Source organism: Urocitellus parryii, chromosome 9 (assembly GCF_045843805.1).
Source record: "Urocitellus parryii isolate mUroPar1 chromosome 9, mUroPar1.hap1, whole genome shotgun sequence".
NCBI classification, from domain to species: Eukaryota; Metazoa; Chordata; class Mammalia; order Rodentia; family Sciuridae; genus Urocitellus; species Urocitellus parryii.
The window spans coordinates 133,449,443-133,472,144 of NC_135539.1; the positions used below are offsets into that span (position 1 = coordinate 133,449,443).

General features: G+C 49.1%; 1 long non-coding RNA gene across 2 annotated transcripts; it reads right to left on the reverse strand.

Moving 5' to 3' along the window:
* Positions 1–694: 694 nt before the first annotated feature.
* LOC144256893 (uncharacterized) lies at positions 695–20,745 on the reverse strand. 2 transcript variants are annotated; one of them, XR_013344303.1, is made up of 3 exons: positions 20,521–20,745; positions 5,149–5,298; positions 695–1,001 (listed from the first exon to the last, which is right to left on the reverse strand). It is a non-coding gene; the product is annotated as an uncharacterized LOC144256893 (long non-coding RNA). The 2 variants fall into 2 exon arrangements; XR_013344302.1 differs by lacking the exon at positions 5,149–5,298.
* Positions 20,746–22,702: the final 1,957 nt, after the last annotated feature.

Sequence of the window (22,702 nt, forward strand, 5' to 3'; positions counted from 1 at the left end):
GAATGAAGCGTCTGTCCGAGGGGCATCAAAGTCATGACTCCAGGCACAGTCCCAGGCCGGGTCTGCCGGCCTCCTCCCCAACCTCCTCCCTGACAGGAGGCTGGAGGCCATCCGACTGCCGGGGTTAGAACCCAGGTCCTGCCACTGACCAGCTAGACAACCTGTGCCAGTGTCCTCCACTGTCAGATGAGGCCTGTAGGGTGGATGTGAGAATGTAAGGAGTTCACATTTGTAAAATGCCTGGCGCCGAGAAGGGCTCAGGGTGTGTACCCGAAGACGCCCCACCCCCACCCCAGTCACTCCATCTGTGTGCAGAGACCCTTCTCTTGGAAGGAGGTTGTCCAGTTCACTGCACCCCAGAGAGGACTTCCTGGGGGAAAGAGCCATGGCCCTGGCAGAGCTTGGAGACCCTGCTCTTTGCCGACACGATCCCGACCTCCTCAGCCCCAGGAGCCCGGAGCCTAGGCTGACAGAAGGCGGCCCCGGGCTGCTGGCTGGAGGTCTGGGAGGCCGAGGCTGGCTGCACCGCTCCGCGGCCCCTCAGCACGCGCGGGCAGCTGCGCCACCCAGTGGCGGCCCGCGGAACCGGCGGCCGAGGCCGACTGCAGAGCCAGAGGCCAGGGAGGGAGCCAGGGCGGACTAAAGGGAGAACAGGCAAAGGAAGGAGCCCTCAACGGAAGCACTGGGGCTAGACTCTAGGTCACAGCAAGTCATTCATTCAGTAAGGAAAGCAGTGACCTGGGAGATGCAGAGAGGCCCGTGTCCCTGTGTTTAGGACACCCCAGGGTGTCCTCTCCAAGGAAAGGACAGTTTGAGGCTGGGGCTCCCTCTCAGCGCCCCGCCGGTACACCCCCAATCGGACCAGACAGCTCTCTGCACTGTCGCCCTGCAGCGCGCCTCCTGGCGGAGTTTTTAGAGAACAGCATCCAGGGCGAAGAGTCCAGAATCCAGTTCCAGCTCCGCCTGCTCCTGTGCCCGTCGGTCTGTGCCTCCAGGCAAGTCTGTGGGAAGAAAATGATAGAATTAAAAACCCACGGCAGCTTCCTCTGGGGAACTGTGGGGATGAGCCTCCAATGGGATGATGCTGATGAAAGCGTTTCGAAGGTCAAAAAAATCATTATTCAAAATTCCTGATCCACAATGACTTTAATGGCCAGGCTGTCCTTGTTTGTTCTTCAGTGTTTCCCAAAGGTCAGGTATTGAAGATGGTTGCTCACCTGCAGGCGGTGGAATCATCTAGAAGTGAGGCCTTATGGAAGGAAATTAGGTCACCAGGGCATGTCCTTGAAAGAGATACTGGGACCCCAGTCTTAGCCTCTCTACCTCTCTTTCCTTCTCTCTCTGGTTCCCTCTCGGCAGCCAGGAGCTGAGCAGCTTTGTTCCACCACACACTCCCCACCATGCTGTTTTGCCTCTTCACACACCCAAAGCAGTGGGGCCATGGACTGAAACCTAGAGCCAAAATAAATCTTTCCTCTATAAGTTTATTATCTCAGGTGTTCTGTTACAGTGACAGAAAAATGACTAGCACATAAATGAATACAGGCAAATATCAATACACCTAAAGAGTAGGACCCTCAAGTTCTGACTATTAAAATCTCCTCATCAAGAGGTTTTTATTTGGAGGGGAAAGGAGCATGCAGCTGAGATCCAAAAATACAAAGCTCCATATGGGAAATTTAAATGATCTTAGGGATTTTACTATATAGAATTTAGAAGACAGCTTGCTCTTTAGGAAACCAGTGGAATAGACATTACGATTTCCCCCAAAACATTTGGAGGTTGCCGTAGAAGCCTAGAGACCCTATTGATCCACTTCAAAGGCAGAATCATGGAAGTTTGCAGTGACCTGTGACATCCCTGTCAGCCACTGGCATCTATGTATTCAGCACTTGCATGAACACTGGCACTCGACCACCTGTATGGCAGTGATCCTTGTGAAAGAATGAATCTCTCCACCAGCCCCATTCTGAGCCCCAGGATAAGAAGCCTGGCTGAGGATCACCAAATCTAACCCCACCTCAGAGACCAAGACCTAGTGCCGCAGTCTGGCTGGGCACAATTCAGGAGCCACTTGTCAAAAGAAACTAACTTTATTTTTAGAACACACACCACACACCACACAGCTCCTCAGAAGAACCCTCAGAACCCAACTGCCAGGACCAGCTTCCCACAAGCCTCTCAACCTCCCCCACTCCTCCTGCTCTTGAGGCCGATTGGCTGGGTCATGTGGGCGGAACCAAAAAAGACCCCCAATGAGCAGCTCCGTGGTCTGAAAGGGCAGGGAAACAGCCCAATGAGCATCACCGAAGAGGAGCCAATCAGTTGGCAGCTAGAAGTTTGCTGGGGCTGCTGAGAGCCAATCATCAGCTGACAGCTGGAAGTTTGCTTGGGCCCCTTCAGCTGTGGCTCTCAACAACCTAGAACCTCAAGCTAGGACAAAAACTTTCATCACAGTGAAGAACAGAAGTGAGAGACAGCCCTGGCCCCAACCCCAAAATAGAGCAGCCAGTGGCCAGCACGTGTGCTCTGCCTGAAAGCCAAGGACGGCAGCAGAGGCCGAGCAGGGTTGGGGGGTGGCAGGGGGACAAGCAGCCACTTGGGATTTCAGTTGCTACAAGTCCCCTCAATATTCAGGGCCCCTATGCAGGTCCTAATGGCCTCCTCCTCCCTTTCCCTTTTCCTACTCTCTCTAGCCAGGTCACATTCGCTGTCAGGCCCCAGGCATCTCTGCTTCACAGTGGTTTTGTCCAATCTATTCTGCTTCTCGGGATTTTCTTCCCCTCCAATCACATCTTGCCACCAAATCTTCCTCCTCTGTGAGGGTCTTCCAAGGAGTGCTGGAGCCTCTGGGTGAGCCTGGACAGACAACTCCTCTGAGAACCCCCCCTGGAACGAGGGAGGGCTGCCGTCAGCAGCGTGTGAGCTCCAGGAAGAAGATGCAGGATGGGTGGACGCCAAACATGACAGGGGCCAGAGGAGTGGCTGGGAGGCAGGATGGCAACCAGGCAAGCAAAATGGAAGGGGGGAGGGGAGCTCAAACCCCAGGACCAGACCCCAGAGAAGGTGTGCTGGGGTGGAGGGTGGTAGCTCAGAGAAAGTCTCCAGGAGAATGGCACTCTCCCCAGGATCAGGGAAGGAAGCATGGCCAGCTGCCCTGGGCCCCACCTCACTCCTATCCCTGCTCCCAGGATGTCCTGTCAATCAGCTGCTTCCCCCATGCTACCTGTGTCAAAGCCTGGAATGTCCTTCCCCAGTCCCCTGCCCTGCTCACCAGGCCGACTCTGGGTTATTCTTTGGCTCATAGCTGTGTCTGGAAGTGACCCTGAGCCCTACCCCCAAGTCAGCTGACTTTCCTCCTTCCTTAACAGACCCTGCACCTGCCTCCACCCTGACCCTTGTGCTGGTGACCTGCAATCACCGCTTCTCTTCTCGTTTCCCATCACCCTGCAGTCTTCTGAAGCACAGTGTTTCATTTAACCGACGTGGATGCAGCAGTGTTTATGGAGAACCTACTGTCTTCTAGCTCCCAGGTGCTGAGAGCTCTGTGGAGCCAATGCAGCCTGCTGCCCAAGGAATGCTTGGCTAGAGGGAAGGACGTGACCAGTTGACAGAAACTGTCGGCACAGCCAAGGCCATCTCTTCCTAAGTCTTTATCTCCAGCCCCTAGCAAGGCCACACACGTGGAAGACTCTAAATAAGCAATAATGGAGTGAATAGAGGACATAAAGATTTTGAAGTGTAGCAGGGTATCCAGAGGGCAGTTGGGAGGAGAGGGTTGGCACTCAAGAGAGACGCCCATGAAAGGGAGATTTCTGGACTCTGGCCACTTGGCTGTAAGTTAACGTGATTTGCACTGAACCCAGAACAGTATGTGGGGTCCCGTTGCCTACGGGGACAGGAAGAGAATCAGAACGCTCCCTGGTGTGGCCTCCCACTTCCAGACCTGCTTAGGTGAACAGAGGACAGGTCCTCAGTGCTGAGAGGCTGCTCCTGCTTGGAACACATCTGCTTAAGGGCCTAGGACATGGCATCTGCCTGCACCCCACGGGAAGCATCCGTTGGGCAGCAAGCGCTCACATTATGAAATGTCCCTATTCAAGGCAGCTCTAGAGCCCAAGGGGAGTGGGGACGCCAACTCCAAGAAGTGTCCCAGAGGGCAAATCCTATCTGCAGGCACCAGACCCACCAACGCGTTGGATTTTTTTGTTTTTTGCTTTTTTCCCTAATTCAACAGAAGGCTTTAGCTCCATCCAAACGCCTGCGGCACTGAGAAGATCAAACATAGATCCCAAAGTGACTTTGAAAATGGAAGGAGCCTGTTCTCAGCAGAATTCCCACTGGCCCCAAAAAGAATTCTCTACACTTGAGAGCTCCCCTCTGGCTCTCTGAGGAAGGCAGCAGGTGGGATTGCTCGTCTCTCCCATACCCGGCCTCAGATGCTCTGGGAGTTATTCTGGTGAATTACTGCTACAAGAGCTTCTTGGTGTCTGGAAACACAAGTCATGGAGGCTTGATTTTAGGGCTTCTGGGCTCCCTCTCTGAGCCCTCTCCCGCCTTGTCCCAACCCTGCAGTTCCTGGGGCCTCCAGCTCATCCTCGGGCAGACCACCCATCATTTAGAATGGAGCCTGAGGGCTCCCTGAGGGCAGACACCCAGCCATTTGCTCTCTGTTGCCTCCCCAGCATCTAGACGTGACCTGGTGCACAGTCGGCCCCTGTAAGTAGGATGTGGACTCAACAAACTTTGGCCCCTCCTGTGTAAGACGTAAGGACATCCAGGATGTGCTTCCCAACACCCTTCCCAGGACGCCATCTAGAAAGCCCCCTACCCTCCCCACCAAGAGGCCCCTCTGTGATGGCCCAGGCCAGACACCCCCTGGGAGGTGCTGGGCTCAGAGGACACACATCTGGCTACAGAGTCTATCCCGGACCCTTCCTCTAATCCTGCAGTGAATGCTGCAGGTTCCCCCTTCTGAACTCACCCCCCACCTCCAGACACTCCCGTTCCCTCTGGGAGATTCCCAGAAGCGCTGGTGCCATTGCAGGGACAGTCCAATGGCGTGGCTTCTCTAGCTCCCTGGAACACTGAATCACCCAAAGGACTGGTCAACCCAAGACAACAGTGGAAGGCTCTGTCCTCGCTTACCAGGTATCCGTGCACACTCCAGGAGGGTGGACACAGTGGTCATGAGGCAGGCCAAGAGCCAGGGCATCTCAACTGCATCCTGCCTCTGCCGTTTACTTTCTGGAGACACTGGGGACAGTCCTTCATCTCTGTCAACCTCAGTTTCCCCACCTAAAGAATGGGATGGTATTAATATCTCCTCTCATGGGAATGTCATGAGGTTTAGATGAGAAAGCACTTAGCAAAGTGTACAGTAGAAATTGAGTTTTGTTATTCTCTTTAATTGCAGTTCAGAAGGGGCCCCACCAGAGGTGTCTGCTCTGATTTACACACATACATACACACACACACACACACACACACACACTCACTCAGTCACTGTCACACTAGTTTCCTTTCCTCAGTTTAGGGTAGCATATTCCATCTCACTCCTTCTGTCACCAGGAGGCTCCTGGTGGAAACCCCCCTGCCAAATCCTACCACTTCTCCCTCTACCCACAAAAGTGATCCTGTCACATACCTTCCCGCATGCTCTGTTACTTGATCAGAACAACCTGACCATCATAAGCAGGCCCTAAGCTCAGGGGCTCAGCACACAAAGGCTGGTTCTTCTCTCATAGTCCCATAGGAACTGTATTAGTCAAGGTTCTCCAGAAGAACAGAATCAACAAAAAGTATAATTGTAAAAGGGGACTTATTAGGTTGGCTTACACAACCAGAAGCTGGATAGTCCTCAGTGGCCATCTGCAGGCTGCAGAGCTGGAAGAACCAGTAGCTGCACAGTCCAAGAGGCTGAAGCCCCAGAACAAGAGGGATCAGTGGTACTACCCTCGTAGGACACTGAAGGCATCTAGAGAGTCACTGTCAAAGTCTGATTTGGAAGAGTGAAGAAGCAAGAGTCTGATATTCTCAGACATTCAACAAACAAGAAGATGTTCAAGAAGAATCTAGCTGGCATCTGCTACTGATTCCTTGTTCTTCAAACTTTTATTTCATCCAAGCCACCATCCTATTGAACAGTGCTGCCCATGCTTAAGGAGGATCTCCACTTCAGTTGGCTATCCCACATGTCAATCATTCCTAGACACACCTCACTGACACACCCATAATCCTCGACATCTCTTAATCCAATCAAGTTGACGATTCATATTAACCATTACAGGAATGGAGGGTGGGTGGAGGCGTCTGTGCCATGCAGTCATTAGGGACCCAGGCTGCAGCCTGCTTACTGCACCATCTGCAGGGTCTTGGGGTCCCATGCTAGGTCCTTGGGACTCAGTCAGCAACTGGTGCACCATTAGCCTACCTTCCAATGGCTGGTAGCTCAGTCCCATGGCCCCATCTGCTGTGACGGAAATTCAGATGATATTCTTTCCATGTGATTGAAAGGGAAATAAAACCCATTTGATGAACACAGCTGCCCAGAGGTTTCCCTGGGAGGGAAACTGAATTCATGTTCTTCTGGTCATTCTCTCAGAAAATCAGCACAAAGCAATACTTTGTGTTTTCCTCTAACCCCATAGTGGATAATGTCCCTCAGCTTGGCCTCCTCCCACAGCTCGGCCTCTGAGGGAGCTTCCTGGGGCAAGATGGCAGCAGTAACACAGTGGGGGCTGAGAGTAGGAAACAGCACCCATGAAGGGCAGCTTGTTAGGAGAACCTGCTCTCCCCATTCTCAGCCCTCAACCATCCCACAGGGTCCACGCCTCCAGGCCAGCAGACAAAGTAGGAGTCAGGCTGCCCGGGAGAGCAGGTGCTCTTCTGGCTGCCTTGGACCATCTGGTTTGGTTTTCAGCTGTGCCTTGGCCGTGATGGTGGGAAGGAGAAGCAAGGTCAGGACGGTCTCAACAGAATTAAGTCAAGAAAAATCTGGAAAGCCAAATCACTCCCCACCCAAGGAGTGCCAGCCTGCTCTTTCTCACTCCTGGGACCCACCCCCACTCCCCTACCCCCACCCACTCCCCCACCCCCACCCACTCCCCGGCATTTCATCCTCAGCTGATCCAGATGGTCTGTGGGTGCTGGGAGCCAAACAGTATAGGAAATTGGTCGTTTTGTAAGCTCCTACAGACTCTGTCCCTAATTGCAAACCCATTTGGGACATATTCTGAAACAAGAGGCGTTTCACTAACCACGAATTCCTAAACACAGAGAGAGAGAGAAAGAGAGAGAGAGAGAAGAGGGGAGGGGAGGGGAGGGGAGGGGAGGGGAGGGGAGGGGAGGGGAGGAGAGGGAATCAGCACTTCTGCCCTCTCCCCTCTCTGCCCCTCACCTGTCTCCTCCTCCCCTCAACTTGCTGGAGAACAAAAGGCCACACCCACCAGTCACCTGCCGAAGCCCGCAGCCATTGTTCTCCTAGCAACAGGAATTGCCCCAGCTGCAGTGGTGCTCAGCTCCCTCCACCCAGCCCGGGTGCTCCCGTTGCTAGGAGAACATGAACTCGGGTTTAAATCTGCAACCTTCTTTGCGGTCATCACTTTTTCTCAGCTGCAGACACACCAAGGACGATGGCAATGGCGAGATGCACAACACTGGGCCCAGGGGGACATTCCCAGCCTCAGAGGAGACTACCGCATTGTGCTTTTTCTCCTTCTCTTTTTCTCATTTTGTCCCTTCTCTTGAATTCCAGATTGAGCCACCAAGCACATAAACAAAGGAGAATTCTGGAGAACTGGCTGTTGGACAGTGCACACCCAACTATTGCCGGACACCTTCCTACACACCACAGACAAGTCTGTGAAGGAAACAAAGACCCTAACTGGGCAGCCTTGGGGGGGATGGCATCTGGGGGAGGGAGGGTGAGAAGGCCATCAACAGATTAATATGCAGATCAATCAGCCTTCTCCAGACAACAAGACCAGTAGGAAGGGACAGACTGGATGTGATGTATAGATACAAATGTGTGTGTGTGTGTGTTGTGTGTGTGTGTTACATATCAGCATAAAGAGACTTATTTCAAGGAACTGTTCACACAGGAGTGGGCACCGGCAAGTCTAATATCCATGGAGCAGGCTGGCAGGCTGCAGACTCATGCAGGAGTCTGGGGGCAGAAGTTCTTCAGTTTTGCTTCTTCTAAAGCCTTTCAACTGATTAGATGAGGCCCACTAAGCCATGGAGGGCCGTCTTGTTGAGAGCCACAGCCGAAGGGGCCCCAGCAAACTTTCAGACTGCCAGCTGATGATTGGCTCACAGGGCCCCAGCAACATCTAGCTGATTGGCTCCTCTGCGGTGATGCTCATTGGGCTGTTTCCCTGCCCTTTCAGACCACGGAGCTGCTCATTGGGGGTCTTTTTTGGCTCCGCCCACGCGACCCAGCCAATCAGCCTCAAGAGCAGGAGGATTGTGGGAGGTGAAGAGGCTGGTGGTTAGGGGAGAGGCTTGTGGGAAGCCGGTGGTGGCAGTTGGGCTCTGAGGGTTTTTCCTGAGGAGCTGTTTTGCTTGGCGTGTGTGGTTCTAAAAATAAAGTTAGTTTCTTTTGACAAGTGGCTCCTGATTGTGCCCAGCCAGACTGTGGCACCGTCTCCCTTAAAGTCAACTGATAGTAGAGGTTTACCACATCCACACAAATACCCCACAGCGACTAGGTTGGCGTCTGGTTGAGTAACTGGGGTCTTATAGCCTAGCCAAGTCGACACATAAAACTCACCACGGCAAACACGTCTCCAATGTGTTGAACAGTGATAAGAAAATACAAAGGAGGAAAAGAAAGCAGGCGGAGGGGGCATGACGGCTTGAATGCTCCCAACCAAAACTCACGCTGGCATTCAGCCCTTTGTGGCACAGAGTTGAAACTCAAGTCTGACTCTGGTATTGGGGGTGGATCACTGGGAGGTGATTCAGGTTGAGTGAGGATATGAGGGTGGGGCCTCATCCTGTGGGACTGTGGCTTTACAAGAAGAGGAGACCTAAGCTTGGACATTCAGGGTAGCCATGCAGTGCCCTATGCCACCTGGGGACCCTGCAGAGGGTCCCTCCAGGGATAAGGACCTCCCCAGATGCGATGGCCCAATCCTGGATGTTCCGGCCTTCAGAATTCTGAACCCAATAAACAAAACTTCATCATTATAAATTATTCAGTTCAGTTAGAGAAGCAGGAAATGGACCAAGTCAGGCAGGGAGCCCCAGGAGAACAGGGGACCTACCCACCTGAAATACGGCATGCTGATCAGTAAGGACCACCTAGGCACCTCGCTCAAGAGGCCTGACAGAAGACGTACTGAGTTCCAGATCTGCTGGATCCTGCTCAGCTGTACCACCGCCCAGGACAGAAGCAACCCACTGGTACAACTCTAATTAGTATTTTTGTCAGGCAAAGCCAACTGCAGGTCCAGCCCTGGAGCCTCACCATCCCCAATACTCCCCGTGCTCCTGCCTCAGGGCCTTTGCCCATTCTGCATCCTCAGCCCATAAGGGTCTCTTCCTGGCCATCTGCTGCCTCTCTCCCCTCATCCCACCCAGAAACACAACCTTGGCTCATAAAACAGCACCCGCCTACCCCTCCCTGATCTCCTAGCCTATCTTCCACATCTTCACAGCACTTGGGTTAAATTTGTTTCTTTGATGATTATGTATCTCCTCTCACCTAAACACAGGGATCAAGGACTCTGGGTTTTTGATTTTTTAATCTTTTTATTAGTGTATTATACCTATACGTCATAGTTAGATGCATTCTGACATATTCATAAACACGTATAATTTGCTCCATTGCAATCCCATGGTTTGTTGATTTATAATCATGGCAGAATAATACAAAATGTCCCATCTTAAAAGTACGATTCAGTGGCCTTGGCTACGTTCACAGTGTTGTGTGAACATCCCCACTCTAGCTCCAGAACATTCTCACCACCGCAAAAGGAACCCAAACCCACGGAGCAGTAACGCGGTTCCCCCCCTCTCCTGGCCCATGCAACCGTGGATCTGCTTTCTGTCTTTACGGATTTGCCTATTCTGGGTATTTTATATAACAGGACTCGTACAACATGTAGCCTCTTACGTCTGCCTTCTCCCACTCAGCGTGATGTTAAGTTCGACCATGCCTCGGTGTGTGTCATTACAAGTTTTGCTTGTGGCTGAAGAATAGTCACAGTGTGGACACCCCCCTTTTTGTCTGTTCAACCACTGCTGAATATTTGGGTGGTCTGCACCCTTTTCTGCCAGAAATGACACTGCCTTTGTTTGAAGGGGACAGTTTTGATCACTGTGTCCCAGACCTGCACAGGGAAGAGCTCAACAATTAATAGCTGTGGGCAGTTTAATCTTCAAGCAAATAAATAAGAGGCAAAGTTTGGCATCTAATTTCCTCCAAGCCCCTTCTTTCACCCTCTCTGCCATAGCAAGGATGGGGACCCTTGTGTGCATTGTCCCCAGTACCCAGACCCTGAGTGCCCTTAAGCCAAACCCAGGTGGCACTCCATCCAATGCCTGCAGATGGGCAGGGGTCCAGCAGGGCTCCTCCCCAGCTCTCTGCTCCCAAAGGAAGCACATCCAGGCCATGGAGACAAATGGGCCCTTCTGACTCCCCTACTGTGATTCCACAATCCTGGCACAACTGAACAAGATGTCCATGATGTGGAAGAATCTATAACCACTGGAGGAGGAGGAAGATGGATCATAGATCCAAAGCCTCAGGTTGGATGGGCAGATGGTGCTGCAGGTCAGGAAAATGCGCGGCATCGGGACAGGTCCCTAGCATGAAAAGGTGCCAACTTGCATGACTGTGGTGCACACTGGAATAGAGCCCAGGCTCTCTCTTTCCTCTGCATGTGTGTCTCTGTGCTCCCTGTTTATAAGGACACAGTTAGGTGGTTAGTTTTAACCATGAGCAGGTGACCAGAGGGAAGGACATTGAAGGGCAGTAACTTGGAGCACTCCAGAAAAATGCACTGAGAGAGTCCATAGATCAGAGGAAATTTTATCCAAGCAGGGGAGCAGGTGGAAAATGGGAACTAGAAGCCAAACCTCCCCCAGCCATGGTTAAGTATAACCCCTTAGGGAACTACAGCTTTAAGATGATGTCACACCACCCTGTGGCCAGGTTGTCATGACCCTCCCCTTGAATCAGGTCATCACTGAAACCTCTTCTCACCCACTCCTTGTGACCAGGTCATCATGACCCTCACAAAGAAAATTTGGTAAGAGCTGATAAAGGGATTATAAGCTGCTTAAGGGATGTGAGACACTAGAACAAGAACCAAGGGACCCAAATCCTCAAAAACCCCGACTCTGGAAGAGCCACACCACCCTCTCCAGAGGCACCTGTGCAGCTCCTGTATGCTGCGTGACCCTCACTTCTCTTCCTAATAAATTCCTGTCTGTTATTCTTGGAGACTCGCTTGATATTCTCCAGCAGGATCTTAAGAACTGGTACTTGGTGACTGCATGGCTCCAGTGGACCTCCTCTGCCATAGACACTAGTCACACTGGCTTAGGGCCCACTCCAGTGACCTTCTTTTAAATGATTACCTCTGTGAGATCCTACTTCCAAATCAGATCACATTCTGAGATACAGGGGTCAGGACTTCGACCAATCTTTGTGGACACACAATTCAACCCAGAATGGCAAGAGATTAACAAGCTTTTTTCTGCAAAGGGCCAGGTTTTTCTATAAATATTTGAGGCTCATGGACCTTACTTTGTCGCAACTACCCAACTCTGCTATTGTAGCACAAAACCAACCATGGCCAACACATAAATAAATGAGCATGATTTGTTCCCATAAAACTTATTTACAAAAAATAACTTGATAACCAGCTCATTTGATTTGGCAGCCCATAGTCTACAAAATTTCTAAGTTAGGAGATCATTTTTTAAGCAAGACTCAAGTTTATATAGCCTTTCTGAGAGAAGGGACTTGACTAGGGAAAGAGAAATCAGGAGCAGGGCTAGAGGGGGAATCAAAGTCCTTGAGCCCATGGACATGGAGTCAAGAGGAGGGAAGCAGACAGAGTCCCTGCATGGAAACCACACAACATGCATTGCTTGCCCACAGGCTCTGGGCACCAGTCTTGCAGATGAGGAAACTGAGGAACAGGAAGGTCAAGGACTTTCCAAGAGAGTTGGAGCAGGATTCAAACCCTACACTCCTCTCAGGGTGGGGACCCAGTAACTCCAGAGGACTAGAAAGCAGCAGGTCAGGGATCTGGGCGCTGGGTACCTAAGGGTGAGGTCTCCAGGTGTTAGGAGATGCAGGACCAGAGAGCCTGAGATCCTGAAGAGTGGTGCTGGAGTCAGAAACGGGTCAGTCACTCACCACCCTGCGTCTCCATGAACTCCCCCTCCTAAGGAAGCTATGTCCACACCTCTGCCGAGAAAGCAAAGAGATGCTGGCACCTCACTCCAGCCAACTCAGGTTTTATCAGTTATGTTAAACACAACGTAATCAGTAAATATTCAGGGAATCTTGTTCAGCAGGATCATATAGGACTAAAAACAGAAGCAAGGCCGGGGGTACTAATGGCCGCAAGCTAGCTGTGCCCCGCCCTTGTTGGCCTGTCATCTTCACACTTCATTGAAAATCCATTAAAACAACTGCTGGGCCATTAACCTTGACTTTCAAATGGAAGCTTCCCTTGGGCACAGTTTTGTGACTAGGGTCCCTTCATTAACACTTAGTGTAATTGCTTGTGAGTGGTTAATGGTGATTACACACCACTCCTTAAGTCCTGGGCGGGGCCAGGTGGGGGCCCTGATGGAAGATGGGACCTTTCCTTTGCATCTTTTTTATTACTAACATGTGGATTTATCCCCCTCCGGACAGATAATATATTAAAACTTGAATTTTTAAAACAGAGAGAGGGCCCATCACTCCTTCCAACTACAAAAGAATTCACCGTAGGATTGTTTCAATTTGTGAGTTCCCAAAGCAATCAAAATTATTTGATTTACACAGTTTCCATCTGCTAGCATCTTTTCCAACTTATGACTCCAGCATAAATGTTACACGGTATTTGAAAAAGAAACACACTGGCTAATTAGTACCCTAGTGACTGCTAAGCACAGCTAAAGGCTTACATTTATAAACAAGGTGGCCAGCAGGCATCTTTTAAGGACACCTTGAAGTTCAGGTCCAAAGCCTGAGATAAGACTATGACCTGAGGGGACACATGATGAACCAACGGGGACACCAATTAGAGATGAGGGGACCTGAGATCAGACTGCAATTCGGAGCCACTTACTGAGTGCAGAGGGGAAACTCCTGCTTCCAAAATAGAGGTTCCTTCCCTCTGTACCCCAGCTGCAGGCAGGGAAAGGAACTACCCAGCTCCACTTCAGAGACCTGCCTGTTACAAAGCCTGGAGGTTATTCAAGACCTTTCCCATAAATGAGTGGCTTTCTCTTTCAGCCTCCAGTGCTCTGCATTTAAAAGGCAACAAAGTCTCTGTGCTCAGCTCAATAGCATTTTGTTCCTACCTATTCAGGAATAGAGAGCCAAGGATTCCTCGCCTATGGTGAAGTCATCTGTAGAACTGGATTTTGCAAATAACTTACTCTTAGTGACTGGTTTTAAGAGAAAAATTCAAGTTTACCCCTACATTCACATCCTTACTCAGCCCCTTGCAGTTACTCAAGACAGAAGGAGTGGCACACAGTTGGCATGCTGAGAATTGTCCAGTAACACCACCACGCAGACGTGTGTCCCACTCATTGTCCAAGCAGGGAAAAATAAGCCACCCAGCATGGTGGTTCCCAGGATTTAGTACATCACCTAACAGAGATTTCCAAAAAAGTGTGGAGCCCTGAAGAGGACTGCAAATGTGCTACTTCCAAAATAAGAACCCCTGATTAATCAATATCATCTGGGGGTGCAGCTCAGTGGTAGAGTATCCTCCCAGCATGAGCAAGGCCCTGGTTCAATCCTCAGTTTTGCAAAAAATAAATAAATAATCATCTTCCAAGGCCACTGCTTCATAAAAAAATGAATATATTAACACTAACAAAGTCAGAAGGACAATCTCTAAGCATTCCCTTTAAAAAGACAGTAGATAATCAATCTTACATTAATTTTTTGTTGTTGTTTTGGTACTGAGGATAGAACCTGGAGTCTCATGCATGCTAGGCAAGCACTCTACCACTTAACTACATACCCACCCCATTCTATTCTATACTATTCTATTCTATTATTTTAAGACAGGGTCTCACTAAGTTGCTAGGCTGGTCTCAAACTTGCAATCCTCCTGCCTCAGCCTCAAAAATAGCTGAGAATACTTTACATATTAAAAACCTACTTCATATTTCTCTTATCTTGCTACATATGGGTGAAAATTTTCCACACAGACCTACATACATCAGTGCAAAAACACAGTCAGAGTTTAGAAACCACTATATGTTGTCTTTGATGTCTAATGTAGCAGGCACTAGACCCACTTGCAATGTGGATAGACCAAACTGAGACATCCGTAAAATTCACAGCAGAGTTCCAAAACAAGAATGCATAATGACTCATTAATAATTTTATATTGGTGATATGTTGAAATTATAATATTTTTGATATGTTGGATTAAATAAAAGATATCATTAAAATGGGTTGAACATGTATTTTCCTTGTTTATGTGGCTCCTAGGGATCTATGTACATCTTTACAGAGGTAAATTACAGCTTCTGATAATATATATGTTTTATATATTTGGCATTGCAACACCAAATAAATAGGACTCAAATGTATGTTTTCATGCAGGGAAAAGGGTCTCAGGGTTTCAGGCTGTGTGCTGATGCTCATTATGGACACCAGAGGGCAGTGGTGTATATAAAATGTGAGCACTCACACAGCCATTGACAGAAGACCCCTCCCCTAGGCAGAGCCACTGCAGGGTAAACACTAAGTAATTATTAAAGCCCATTTCCCCCCCCCTCCCTCTTATGTGCCATATGCCTGGGGAAGAGAAAGACCCCAGAGGACTGGATAGAGCCAGAGCTAAGCCCTTAAACTGTGTGGCTCAGAGCAGCAAGGCAGAAAGGCCATGCTGTGAAAGAACTGAGACGTCCAAGGGCAGGTGTGTTCAAAGAGCCAGGCTGCAGAACAAGGTTTGCCTTCCTGGCTCTGCTACTAAGGAAATGCATTGCCCCAAGCAAGTCACTGGGCCTGAGCTCCCTCCTCTCCTGAGTGAGGAGGAGGATCAAGGTGAGCTTTAACACGTCCCCCTCTGTCGGCATTATGTACTTTCCAGACTAAACCCCCGGGGCCTGGTGATGGAGCTGCCAAATGAGTTCTAATCATAGGCCTTCCAGGCACAATGGTACTATAAGCTCGGATTGCAAGGGTCCTCCCCTCTCCAAACATTTAACAATAGCAGCTAAAACACAAAAAAACAAAAATTTTACCATCAAAGCCTTGCACAAAAAGATCAAGGGTCAGGGGAACACAGAACCAACACTATAGGCAGAAATGAGGCTGGGTCCTGGACTCCGGGTCAGAGGGCAGGCAGAGGCGGCAGAAACTTTCTCCTAGGTGAGAGGGGACGATCACATGAGAAGGGTGTCCAAGCCAGAGACTGTTGGGCTCCCACACTTAAGGACCAGACATTGAAAAGATGAGGGCTGAGGCTTGTACATATCTTGTCCCAATCGAGGAAGAATGTGGCCCACTGAAAGAATCTGCCACATCCTCAAAGAGCGTGGATGCCTGCGCTGACCATAGACAATCTGGTTCAGAACTGGGGTCTCTGGGGACCAAGAAGCTGCTCCTACAAAACCACAAGCCCGGGAGGAGATGAGCACAGAGAGAATAAAATTAGTAGTAACTTTCCCAAAAGCAAGACAAAGAAGGTAGCCAAAATTGAGAATGCAATGATAGGAACTGAATTCACTTCTTATGGAGTGAACATATAGTCGGGTGATTAGATAGATAAGTATGTTAAGCACCTGCAATGTCCTAGACACTGTTTTAGTTGCTAAGGAAACAATAATAAACAAATCAAAATTATTGCCCTCATGACACCTACTTGCTAGTGGAAGAACCCTTTTTGTACATTTTATCCCAGTGACTCAGGAGGCTGAGGCAGGAGGATTTCAAGTTCAAAGCCAGCCTCAACAACTCAGTGAGACCCTGTCTCAAAAATGAAGTTTTTTAAAAAATTATAATATGCCAAGTAGTGAACAAGTATTATAAAAAAATGTTTAGGATTCTCAAAGATATAAAGGAATGACTTACAATCATTTATAAAAACATAAATTATGAAACATCAAATAGAAAAATAAAACTAAATTATGAAAAAAGATGAAATGAAAAAATATAGACGTTTAGATGCACAAACTCAATTAAACTCTATAAATTCATTGTAGAATACAGAAATATTAATTAGAAGGCAGAAAAAAATTAGAAGTCAGTACTGAAGAAATCACCCAAAATTCAAAACAAAGAGAAAAAATGTATTTTTTTAATATGAAAGGGCAGCTATAGAATATAAGATTGACTGACAGGAGCCAACAAACAGCTAATAAGAATTCCAGAAAAATAGAAGAGAAAGAATAAGAGTGAAGAGATGTTCAAGGAGGTAATATCTGAATTTTTCTAATGTTGCAATTAGAATTCACTAAGAACTCTAGCTATGGATACATAAGAATTTGTATTTTCACTATGTTGTATCTAAGTGTCCATACATTATAGTGAAACTATGAGATGTGTAAAGTTTCAAAAAAAATTTTACCAGAGATAATAAAACAAATAACCTAGAAATTTGATAGTAGCAACATCATCAGATACCAGAAAATATAGAATCTTATAAAGTCCTGAGAAAAAGTTACAATCAATGTAGAATTCTATACCCTGCAAAATTATCATTCATTCAAGAGTGAGAGGGAAATACACATGTGCGTGCGGACCTACACCCACACGTACACTTTTTCTCACATAAAATAATTAAAAGAAATTACAGACCTTGGGTTCCAGGTAAAAGAATTACTAAGGAATGATGTTACTGTGGAAATTACCAAAGTTTTGAACTGAACAACAAAAGCACTACATATTTTAACAATAATAATGGCTAAAATGTGTTGAGTCCAGCTATGAGTCAGGCCTTGTATTAGACATTTTCCAACCAGGACATCTGTCAGCCCTCCAACTCCAGTTATGAACTAGATTATGTTAACCCTTTTTTTTTAAGGATGAGAAAACCTTTTGGTAGAACAAAGTAACCAGGCTCTTAGGGACTAAATGTTTGTTTCACTCAAAATTCATATGCGGAAGCCCTAATCCCCAGTGCAATGGTATTAGGAGGTTAAACCTCTGGGAGGTAATTGGCTTCTGATAAGGCCATGAGCAATGAACCCATGATGGGATTAGTGCCCTTATAAGAAGAAGAAAGGACACCAGAGCTTCCCCTCTCTGCCATTCAAGGACACGGCTGGAAAGCAGCAGTCTGCAATCCAGGAGGAGCACCCTCACCAGAACAGAACCATGCTAGCACCCTGATCTCCACGTCCAGCCTCCAGACTGGGGAAAACAAATGTCAGTTGCCTAATCACTCAGTCTATGCTATTCTGACATAGCAGCCTGAACTAGAACTTGTACATAAGAGCCTGGGTCTGTACCAAGCCAATAGAGCAAGAAGAACAAGAACAGGTGGAATTGTTACTGGCCCTGGGGAATAAAAATGGGGACCTGGGCCGGGTACAGCTTTCTGACAGGGAGGAAGTGGACAACCTTCTAACCCAGAAGTAGTTCATGCTGGTGATGGCCTTGCCCTGATCACCTTTCCTTAAACCTAGGCTGTGTTTCCCTCATCTGAAATACTACAGTATCAAGAACCCCTGCCCAGCTTTAAGCCAGAACTAAATTCACATTGTAAACAGAAACATCTACAGAATCCCATACTTGCACTGGAGATTGGCAGTCCTGCAACCTCCTGGGGGACTTCCAAATATACTCTCCCCCTCAAATTCCTATTCAATTGATCTTTGCTGCTACCTGAGCAACAGGATTATTTAAAGCTTCCTATTATTAATCACAGTGGAGAACTAGCGGCCCAGGACTGCATAAGACAAAGGGAAAATGTTCTTGCTGCACCAGCAGGCTGCACCTGGGGACAGGGGCCTGGAGGCCCCTCCAGATAGCCAGGGCAGTGCTTTGGCAAACCTCAGAGGCCACTGTTCTGATGGTTCCCCTTTTCTTAGAGGAAAAGTAAAGCTCTTCTCTGAAATCAGAAAAGAGGAAGTGTAGGGTACTTGTCAGCAAAGCTGACAGTTCTGCAGAGTGGAGGAGGGGTGCTTTCTCATCACTTGACATCAACAAAATTAAAGACCAGCAGCCATGAGTAAGGATGGTGTTAGATTCCACTTCTGGTTTGCACAGCCTCACATGGAAACGACCTCGACAGAATGGATCTGCTGTGAAACCCTATTCTCTCATATCTAGAAAGCATTTCTCTCCCTCTTTCCTGTGTCTGCTCCCCGCCACCCACGTTCATCCCCAATGTCCCCTAAATCCTGGTCACCTCTTCCCCACCCCCAGCCTCATCGTTTCTGCCCCAGCCCAGCACCCCCAGGCATCGGGCTGTGCTCCTGAGCTGCCGGCCTCCCACACAGCCCCCCACACAGCCTCCCCTGCCCAGTCCCTGCGGTTCAGTGTCCTGGCTGCTCATCTTCTCGGCCACTATCTAGAATAACACCTGACAGCCCTGCCCTGGTGGTCCTCTCCTGGGACCTCCCCAGGGAAGATGGAATCGTCTCCCTGGGCACCGTGTGTTGACTGAATCATCCTCCTGTGTTCGTGACTCCCAGAGTTTGTTACATAAACCAGCCTCCTCAGCAGAAGCTTCTAGACTCCTTTAGCCTTATCTCACCCCTTCCCTCCCCATCGCTGAGGCTCACGAGCTTGGGCTCTCTGCCCCACACAGTGAGGTCACCTGTGCCCCGCCTCCTCTGACAACTTGCTTCAAACTCTTACCGCCCCCCAATACTCTTTCTTGGCACGCTCCTTTGTCCCCTCCTGCCTCCCACCCGAAGTCCTCTCCAACTACCCCCACCCACGCTCACCACCTAGGTGCTCAGAGCCCTCCAAGAGATGAACAATCAGCCTTGCCTGGCTTCTTCTCTTCCCCCTTCATTCCATCCTCAGTCCCTAGTAAGAAGCAGAAACCTAGCAAACCTTCAGGTGACCATGCCCGGTTTGTCACTGGACTCACCCACTGTGCCCAGCAGGTACCTAGAGAAGGCTGCTGTCTGGGCTGTCCAGGAGAGAGAGCTGATCAAGGGGCACTGCCTTTCCACTGCAGTCCAGTGGCCTGGGCCCTGTCTGCTCAAATCTCCCCCTAAAACCACACAGGACACTGGGCAGCAAAGACCTGGGGACCTCCCCTCTGCCAGCTGAGTTCTTTCCTTCGTTGACCATGTACCCGCTAACTCCTGGCACCAAGCACAGGGGGACAAAGCTGGGGAAGACAGGGCAGACTTCCTGGGAAGTGGGGTGGACAGAGAGGTAAACAGCTATGGCCACAGGGAAAGATGGACACTAGCACGGAAGGGGAAGAGGTGAGAGGGAAGGTGTGGAGTCGAAGGGTGGCCCCAGCCATGCACTCACAGCTCAGCCTCCTTCTGCAGCCTGCACAAGTTCCAGCTCCACTGCACCCTCAACCTCAGGGACAAGGACTGTGCCTTTGATAGAACTGGACGTCAACAGCCAGCCCTGGGCTGCACAGAACATACCTCCAACAGGGACTGTGGGGGCGATTTCTGCCCTGCTCCGGAGCATGAGGGGCCCCAGCCAATGCCTCCGGAAGAGGAGGAAAGCCAGGCTGCCTGCTCCCACCTTCCACACTGGAGGGGGCCATGTATGCTCTGATGGCAGTGTGACCCTCCCAGGGCAACTGGTGGGAGCGGAATACAGGAACATGCCCAGACTCCAGGGCTTCCTGACAAACTGGCATAGAAGTCCTCAAGGCAGCTGCCTTCCTCACCATGGATTCCAGCCCCACCTGCTTGGCCTGCAGAAGGAGGCCTGGAGACTCCCTCCCAGGATCCTCAGTGGGCGCACAGTACAGGTTTGGTAAGTGGCAGGTGGTGCTGAGGTGGCTGGGTGGTTGTGGTCTGCAGGCGTGTGGGTGTTGTGGTGGTTCCTGGTGTGTGTGCTTGTGTGGTGCTGTGGTTGTGGGTGTGTGATCACATGGGTTGCGGTGCTGCTGTGGCCGGGAAGTGGTGTGGCTGTGGCAAGTATTCTGGTTTCTTCGTGACAGACCAAGTTGGAGGCCAGCGGCTGGGGTGCGGTGGCTTCTGGACACCTGAGGACAGCCAGCTCCTCACACAGCGGCGCCAGGGTGTGCCCAGGCAGGCAGAAAGGGGCGGGCAGCGAAAGGAGGCTGTCTCCGTGAGCACTTGGGGAGGGAAGCACCCCGCTCCCCAGCCCCACAGCCCTCCCGCTTTGGCCGTGGGTGACTCCCCAGCACAGCTGCGTGGGCCACTTACCCACAGCTGAAGCCAAGTCCAAGTGCTTTAAAACCCTGAAGGTGCTCCTCCACCCAGCACGGCTTCCGTTCCCGGAACATGTTCCTGGGCAGAAACCCATTATCTGCACCACCAAAAATAGCCCCCGTCCCAATCCCACTGCCTCGAGGTGCGTCATGCAAGCCCAGGCACGCGGTGCCGATAGCCGGGGGCGGGCCGGGCGGGGGACTCGTGGGGAGACGTGTACCTCGGTCCCCAGCGAAGGCCTAAGTGCATCCACCTGGCCGCCTACCTCCTGGCAGGGTGGGCCGGCCCAACCCTCCTGGAGGCGGGGCCTGGGCATCTCCTTGCTGGACTCCACCCACCCCTCTTACAAGAGCCAGGTGAGTGGATGAGAGCAGCGAGGCGGGCAGAGACCCTCCGCCCTCCGTCTCCAACTGGAACTTGACAGCTGCCTCAGGGAACCTAAGTCTTATGCAATACACCTCCCACCTCCGGACCCTGCTCCCCATCGTAAAGTTGCTGCTTTAAATTTATTAAAGCATGGTCCAGTAGTCAAATGCACAAAAGGAAAGACAGCCAAATACCCCCTTCCCATTCTGTTCCCTGAGCCACGCAGGGAGAGTCTATAAAAAACACCAGTAAATACATGAACGCACGCAGGAAGGCGGCACGGTGATGAGAGTACCAGCTCTAGAGCAAACTACCAAGTTCAAGACCAGGCACCAGCTAGTACGTGACCTTGGACGACCTCCCTGTGCCCCAGTTACCCCATCTGCAGAATGGGATAGAATCACAGTGCACTTTTTCTGGGAATGTAGCAAGTTTCCACAACACCCATTGTTGCAATATGTGTGCTTTTCTTTCCATTTCACAGAAATAGTACCCTGTTTTGCACACAGTTCTGTACCTCACCTTTTTCATTTGAAAATCTATCTTGAAGCTTATTTCCATATCAGTAAATAAAAAGTTTCTAGAGTCTCAGTGCACTGGGATTTATTTAGCCAGTTTTTTTTTTTGGGGGGGGGGGCAGTGGTTTACAATCATTTACTGTTTCAAACAATGTTGTAATGAAGAACTTTGTACATACTTCATTTTGCCCAAAAGTGATTAGGATAAATTCCTAGAAGTAGAATATAGGCATATGCATTGGTAATTTTCACCATCCACAGAGGGTGTACAGATTGAAGGTCCCATAACAACATATATGAGTTTCTGTTCCCGTTACTGTCACCAACAGAGTATATAAAATTTTCTAGCTTTTGTCAGTTTGGTAAGTAATACATGGTAAATGCCATCTCTCTGTAGTTTTACTTTACAAGTTCTCATGGTATGAATAAAGTGAAACATTTGTGTTCCTTCTTCTGTAAATTCTCTGTTCATAACTTTGCCCACTGTTTTCTTATCATAGAGTAGGTAATTTTTATTATTGGTTAGTAGAAGGTCTTTATGTATTACAAATATTAACATATTTTTCCTGGCTTGACATTATGCTTTTAAATTTGTTTTTGTTAGTTTTTCCATAGATAATGTGTAATGTAACACATCATTTTTTTATATTATGGCTTCTGAATTTAGTGTGATACTTTGAAAGTTCCCTATTCCAACATGCTCATCAGATCATTTTTTAATCTCTCATAGTTTCTTCTAGCATTTTTAAAAATTTAAATCACTAAGTCCCCCTGGTATGTATCCTGTTAGAAGAAGTGAGGTGTGGATTCCAACTTAATTTTTTTCCAGATGGCCACCCAGTTGTCTCAACACTATTTATTGAATAATGCATCTTTTCCCCCAATGATTTGAAATGCCATCATTATCATAAGCTAAATTCCCAATAAGTTTTGGTCTATTTCTGGACTTCCTATTTTGTTCCAACTCCAAGATGTCCTGTACTATTTTAATTATTGTAGCTTTTAAATATGCAGCATGTCTTGCAGGGCTCGGGTTTTTTTGTTGTTGTCGTCTTTTCGTTTATTTTTCCATATGTGCTGCTAGTTTTCTGGGGATTTTTCTTGATTTAGAGGTTAACTAAAGCAATAAAATTGATGGTACAGTTCCAGTCCAGTCTGAGGGCCTGAGATCTAGAAGAATCAGTAGTCAAAGGCAGGAGAAGACCTATGTTCCAGTTGGAAGACAGAGAGGGGAAGTCTTTCTTACCTAGCCTTTTGTTCTGTCCAAGTCTTCAATGGATTGGATGAGTTCC